The sequence below is a fragment of the Silurus meridionalis genome, chromosome 13, assembly GCF_014805685.1.
Source record: "Silurus meridionalis isolate SWU-2019-XX chromosome 13, ASM1480568v1, whole genome shotgun sequence".
Lineage (NCBI taxonomy): Eukaryota > Metazoa > Chordata > Actinopteri > Siluriformes > Siluridae > Silurus > Silurus meridionalis.
Window position 1 is genome coordinate 15,746,206 of NC_060896.1, and position 6,687 is coordinate 15,752,892.

A 6,687-nucleotide genomic window follows, 5' to 3' on the forward strand; every position below is an offset into this window, starting at 1 on the left:
TTGGTCTAGAGGCCAACAGATGCCCCATTGGAGTACGAGTTATGGATGGAAGGGGTTTTGCCATAGCACATCGCTGACAGCGCTGGCACCACTGTTTTATGTGTTCATACATCCCTGGCCAATAGCACCTCTGCCGCACCAACTCCGTTGTCCTCTCGATGCCCTGGTGCCCGTGACCCTGATGCAACTGCTGCAATACTTCTTCCCTCAAGGCTTCAGGTAGGATCAACTGGTATTGTTCTTCACCACCATCAGGCCGGTGGAATCTACGATACAGGAGCCCCTCTCAATCAAACAAACGATCCCACTGCCGTACCAGTTCTTGAACAGACCTAGAAAGTCTTTTCCATTCCAACCGATCAGGGCTTCTTTTCTGATGCCAAAAATTAAGAAAAGGGCCTATAACTGGATCCTGTTGCTGAAGAGTGATCAAGTGATTGTCATGACTTGGCATCAATCTCCAAAATAAAAGGCAGAGAAAAGTCTGCATAAGCCAACACTGGGGCAGTGGTCAGGGAGACTTTTAAGTTATTAAAACTCTCTTCACACTCCTTAGTCCATGCAGTTCCTATTGGGTGCCTTGCACCCGTCTTATGGTGTTTGCCAGTAAGCGTAGCAACCAGATGATGCAATGGTGCTGCTAATTTGGAGAAACCCTCCACAAAACGTCTATAATAACTGGCGAATCCAAGGAATGATCTCAGCTCGGACACTGTGGTGGGATGACCCCAAGTTGACACAGCCGCTACCTTTTCAGGGTCGGTGGAAACACCCTCTTCAGTGATCACATGGCCAAGATACTTCACTTCTGTTTGAAAGAAGCAGCATTTTTCCAGCTTAACTTTTAGTCCCTCCTTCTGTAGTCTAGACAGCACGGACTCCAACCGGACAAGGTGCTGATCTACGGTAGATGAAACCACAATAACATCATCCAGGTACAACAGTAAAGACTGAAAATGTTGTGCACCGAAAAGCCGTTCCATAAGTCTCTGGAATGTACTAGGTGCATTGCAGAGGCCAAAGGGCATACGATTGAATTCAAAAAGTCCAAATGGCGTGCAGAATGCAGTCTTCCCCTTATCCTTCTCAGCCACGGGCACCTGGTTGTATCCACTGGCCAAATCTAAGGTAGAGAACCATTTAGCCCCAGAAAGTGCATCCAGGGATTCTTCAATGCGTGGCAATGGAAAGGCATCTCGACGAGTCTTACTGTTTAGCTGTCTATAGTCCACACACATCCGCAGGCTGCCGTCTTTCTTTTTAACAAGAACTATAGGGGATGCATAAGGACTGCAGCTCTCCCGAATCACCTGGGCCTCTAAAAGCTGGTTTATATGGGCCTTAACAGTATCATAATCAGATGGAGGTATACGTCTGTACCTCTGCCGAACAGGCACATCATCGACTAAGGGAATTTCATGCATTATAAGATTTGTACATCCCAAGTCACCCTCATGTGCTGAAAAGACAGAAGCATATTTATTCAACAAGTCTCTCACCTTCAGCTGATCTAACGCAGACAACGCCTGCAGATCTACAGATTTTATAATCTCATGCATGGGGTCTACCTGACCTACGTGGGAATTTACCATAGCTACCTCTAGATCATTGGATTCAGTGTATACTTCTGAAATCCCTGCCGGTAAACTGACAATTTGAGCTTGATGTAACATCCCTAATGGACATCGGGGACGAAGCTTTACAGCAGTCCTATTAACATTCACTACGGGGACATAGGCTGTACCCCTACACCCCTTGACTACAGCTGGATAAAGTACTAGACCTGACAGAAGAGAAGTACATCCAGAAGACGGCTCAAAAAGTGCAGTATTAGCTAATGAAAACACCTGCTGGGAGCATGTAACTGCAATAAACCTCACAGACTCAGCATATCTACCCCTAACCCTAGCCAAACACCCAGTACGCTCAGGCTGAGTTTGATGGCATAACTGAAGGGCTTGTTGCAAAACATCAGGAGCCTGCGTGACCTGTGGGAGGGCAAATAAATCCGGACCGTAGTGCCCAAATAACTCAGTGTAACATTCCCTTATAATATTCATGCCCAACACACCAGGCACGCAAGTTGTGGATGTAGAGGTTTGAGGGCCTCGCACCACCAGGATGCCACGCTTAGGAATAACCCTATCCAGTACTTGAACATCAAGCTCCACATACCCAATGTAAGGAATGTCAAGACCGTTAGCGGCCTTAAGCTGTAACCACTGACATGCATGAGGAACTTGTGAAAAATGCTGAAAAAAATAGGTATCAGAAATGGTAGAAACCATCGACCCAGTGTCTAAAATACATTTTACTTGCACTCCCCCCATTGTCACAGTAATTGATGGACACATACCAACTAATTGAGAAACAGTCTCATTACTTACAGGACTGGGCAACCTTGAGCCAGTAATATCCCCTTCTGCTCTGTGGCTCTGCAAAACAGAGGGTGCTAGTTTTCCGTTGGCTGATTGGAAGCCACATTCTGTGGCGAGCAAGGCTGCACACGAGGCTGATGGTGCCGAGCCTGCAAAACACGCTCATTATCACAACTACTAGCAAAATGGCCCGGCTGCTGACAACGTCTACATATTATTGGGGCATTACGTGACAGTGAAGTGTGTGTACGAGGTTGCTGCAAAGACATAAACCGTTCAGAAAGTTCTTTAAGCTGTTGCTGTTGTTTCAACATCATCTCTTTCAATTCTGCTAATTCAGATATCTGGATAGAGGGCTGCTGCTGTACACTATTATCCTTAAAAGTCTGTATGGCACAAATGGATGGAACAGAATGACTCCTAGCTCTATCAATAATAGGTCTACCTTCCCGTTCCCATCGAATTGCTTCAGCCCTTACATCAAGTAGTGTGCGACCTGGTTTAGCTCGGACCGTCTGCTTCAAAGTCCTGCGAAGATTAGGATCATTAACATGTTCAACAAACTGATCTCTAAGTAAAACAGCAGAATTAGGCAGTCCATTAGGTGCACACTTAACCACTCTTTCCATTAAACTAAACAGGGCATGTGAATACTCTTGTAAGGACTCTCCTCTAGCTGCTTCCTAGAGAAAAGTCCTCCTGTAAGGCAACATAAGATTGAGAACAACCATATAGTTCTTGCAAAATGGACAAGATCTTTTCAGGATCTTCCGCTCTTCCTTAGATCTATACCTTATTTCATTTTAGCTTCTCCTCCAAATGATCATAAATAAAATAAGCTTGATCTATTGGGGCTAAATGTCGAGCCCGAATACTTGCACGTACCTCTTCAATCCATTCAACAATATTGAGCCCTACATTACCACGGAACAAGGGACATTTTCTCTCTCGTGGCACATATAAAAGACTTTCAGAGCCCGTTGTTGGGGTAAAATTATTATGTGAACCAGGGTTGTTAGAATCAGAGGCCCCTGATGAAGGTACTAATGTCACCTCAGTCCGTTCATGTACAAGTCTCTCATTTTCTGCCCTTAACTGGATCACCAAGTCTCGAAGCTCCTGCAGCTCGTTGTCCATCTTAATGAAGACCAGGAAATCGTGTCCACCAGAAGCCTCTTACAATGCTTGTTGAATAGTGAAGTTTGATACACCGCTGTCCTTCTAAACAAACAAAAAAAAAAAAAAACACAACAACAACCAAAAAGAACTACAGGGGGACAAAAATAAAGAAAAATGTCTCCGTTTATACACGTCCTGCCGACTACGCCAGATTGTAGCGTGAGGGGCCCAAAAGACCCCAATATGTACTTGTTACTCAACTATGCCACCCTGGGATCTACCCATGGGAAATACTAATTTAAATTAAACAGGTTCAGTGTGTACCAAATAAAAAGGAACAGAGACAGATTTCTTATTTTAGTGTTGAATTTTATTAACCTCCTCAACACATCCAGAATCAGTTAAAATATAAACCTTTATTATTGGTACCTTATTTTATTTAAAACTGCAACATGAATCATATTAAAAGGATACCAACTGTTACAATTACCAATTAACACCAAACATTCCAGTGGATACAAAGGAAGACTGACAGGCCACGGGTGCAGGCCCACTTTAACCCCAAAAGGTTCACTCAAAATGGTGCCTGTAAAGAAAACCACATCAACACACACGCGCACACCCACACACACGCAAAGTGCCACACACCGTAAATTCATAAAATTCACACAGCATGCAGTGTAAACCGTAGCACAGATTCCACCATCAAAGGACCAACACCCACAATCCAACCAGTGCTCCCAGATGATCCACTGGAAAGGAACAGATACACAAAATCAGTTGGTTATCATACAGTAAAATATCTGCAAATAATCCCCCTATATTCTTTTTAACAATCAGCTAAACACAGCATCCATACAACGTGATGGGTGCCTTAAATAAAGAAAACCAAACAAACATTAAATCACAAAACCCAAAAATAAAGGGTAAAGAAGGACAGCAGTGACCAAATGCAGTTCCTAAAAAACAAAATAAAACATTAGAACTGCATAATCACATCATAACTAAAAAAACACACGTTTAGCATTATTTATTAAAAAAACCCTACGAACCCCTCCGTTTAACCAGGCCTGCACAACAATACCACACTCAAATGGCAAACAAACAGCACATCCACAGTCCAGCCGCCAAAGAGCAAATCTGATCACCCTAAAACCAAACTCTTACAGATTAAAAAGCAGGATAGCAACCAAACACCAAAAGGGGAAAATTATCCTCCCTTACCTCTTATTAAATGCACAACACTTGCACATGAAGGATAAACGCAGCCTATGGAAGAGAAAAAACACCACAAAACAATACTTCTTTCTACCTGAACACAAAAGAAAACATCGATTGCTCACCTTATTAGAGAAGAAATCTGACGATGAAACAAACAGACAACCAAGCAGCAACCATTCCTCACAGCTGCTCAGACACTTTATAAGAGTACGGAATCCGAAGCGTTTATTCATTCGCTCACGCTAATCGGGACACTCCCTCTTAAAGGGGCAATGCACTCACTGGGGCCTACCTCTTAAAGTGGCTACGCTTTTTTATGCTTTTAAAAAAAAGGTACATTTTAAGATAAAAGGCCCCATAAAGGACCTCACTACAAAGAGGATCGGGGATCTGCAGGCTCTGTCCGTGGCCCCATCTCGCCTGGTGTTTGCCCCTGGCATGGCCAGAGTGTTTCTCTATCCAAAACCTGGGTACGTACCTTCGGCTCCCTCACGTCCTGTCGTGTTACCGGCATTCTGCCCTCTTCCGTTTACGGCCCCCGACCAGGAGCGACAGCACCGACTGTGTCTGGTGCGAGGAAGTCGGAGCAGCTGCTTGTCTGCTATTGCCCTAACAGGAAAGGTTTCCCGGCCAATAAGCAGACTTTGAGCAGATGGGTAGTGGATTCGATTGTGTCGGCTCACGAGTCCTCTGGCCTCCCCGCCCTGCTCGGGGTTCGAGCTCACTCCACCCGGAGTGTGGCGGCCTCTACGGCCTGGTCCGCTGGAGTGCCACTTCAGGACATCTGTGATGCTGCTCACTGGTTTTATGACCTTGACCTCAGAGCCACCCCGGGCTCCTCTGTCCTACGTGCTGGTGCCGAGGCCCTCACTCTCTAGGTGTAGCAGGGATATGTTGTTACACCAGATTATAATTTTTTTTGTTATTTTTTTTATTATATTATTTGTTTTTATTACCATCTGTTTTGGGGTATTTTATTTTGAAAATGTTACGGGCTTTTATTAAATATAGTATGTACGCCAGCTTACGTCATACGTAGTGAGCGGTTCAACTCGCAGCGCAATTGGAAGTTCGTCCTCTTTCCTGCAATGGCACTAGAGGAGAGAGGTACGATTTCATGAGCCCTGTTTATCTGGTGTTAAACAGTGTTATAAGTGTTCATTTCATGTTTAAATGATTAAATGTGAGAGAGTATTCTATGTGATGTTATATTTGATCATTAGTTCAAGTTATTAATGTGGTAAATGTAGTTTATTTGAGTATTGTTAACAAGTGAACAGAGCATTGTGTAAGACTGCAATTATGTGTGTGCGTTGCACGTGCGAGAGATGTGTTAGCAGCTAAGCGGCTAACATCTCAAATAAGTACTGTTTACGTGTATTTTTGGGGCACACTAACGATAAATCCTAGTCTTTTGATATCTATTATACTCTGCATTTATTATTATTATTGTGTACTTAATATGTATTTTGTGGTTAACAGGCAGACTAAATGAGAATTGTGGATAACAGTGCCTGTCTGTTTATATGTTTTGCTACACAGGTAAGTCAATTGGTATTTATGAGACAATAATACTGTTGTATATTTCTACATAATAATTATAATGCTGTTGCATATTTCTATATGATAATTATAAGGTTGTGAATTATTTTTATATAATGTGTGTTGTAAAGTGTGTTTGTGTTACTCTGCTCTTTCCCGCAATAGCACTGGAGGACAGAGGCAGACTAAATGAGAATTGTGGATAACAGTGCCTGTCTGTTTATATGTTTTGCTACACAGAGGAGAGAGGCACAGAAAATAAATCTCCCCGCCAAACCAGCTTTTGTGTGGAAAATCCTTATTTATTTACCATCAAAAATTAACACAACGCAGAGGAACAGCCGCTACAAAACTGGTGCCGTGACCCGGATCGCCTGGTTGATCGCTGTTGACCGCCGGGTTTGTTGACGTGGAGTGTGATGGGGTG

General features: G+C 43.5%; 1 long non-coding RNA gene across 2 annotated transcripts; it reads right to left on the reverse strand.

The window, feature by feature from the left end:
* Positions 1-3,894: 3,894 nt before the first annotated feature.
* LOC124396083 lies at positions 3,895-4,878 on the reverse strand. Of its 2 annotated transcripts, XR_006927720.1 has the most exons (3): positions 4,841-4,878; positions 4,550-4,766; positions 3,895-4,456 (listed from the first exon to the last, which is right to left on the reverse strand). It is a non-coding gene; the product is annotated as an uncharacterized LOC124396083 (long non-coding RNA). The 2 variants fall into 2 exon arrangements; XR_006927719.1 differs by lacking the exon at positions 4,841-4,878 and having other exon boundaries at positions 4,550-4,801.
* Positions 4,879-6,687: the final 1,809 nt, after the last annotated feature.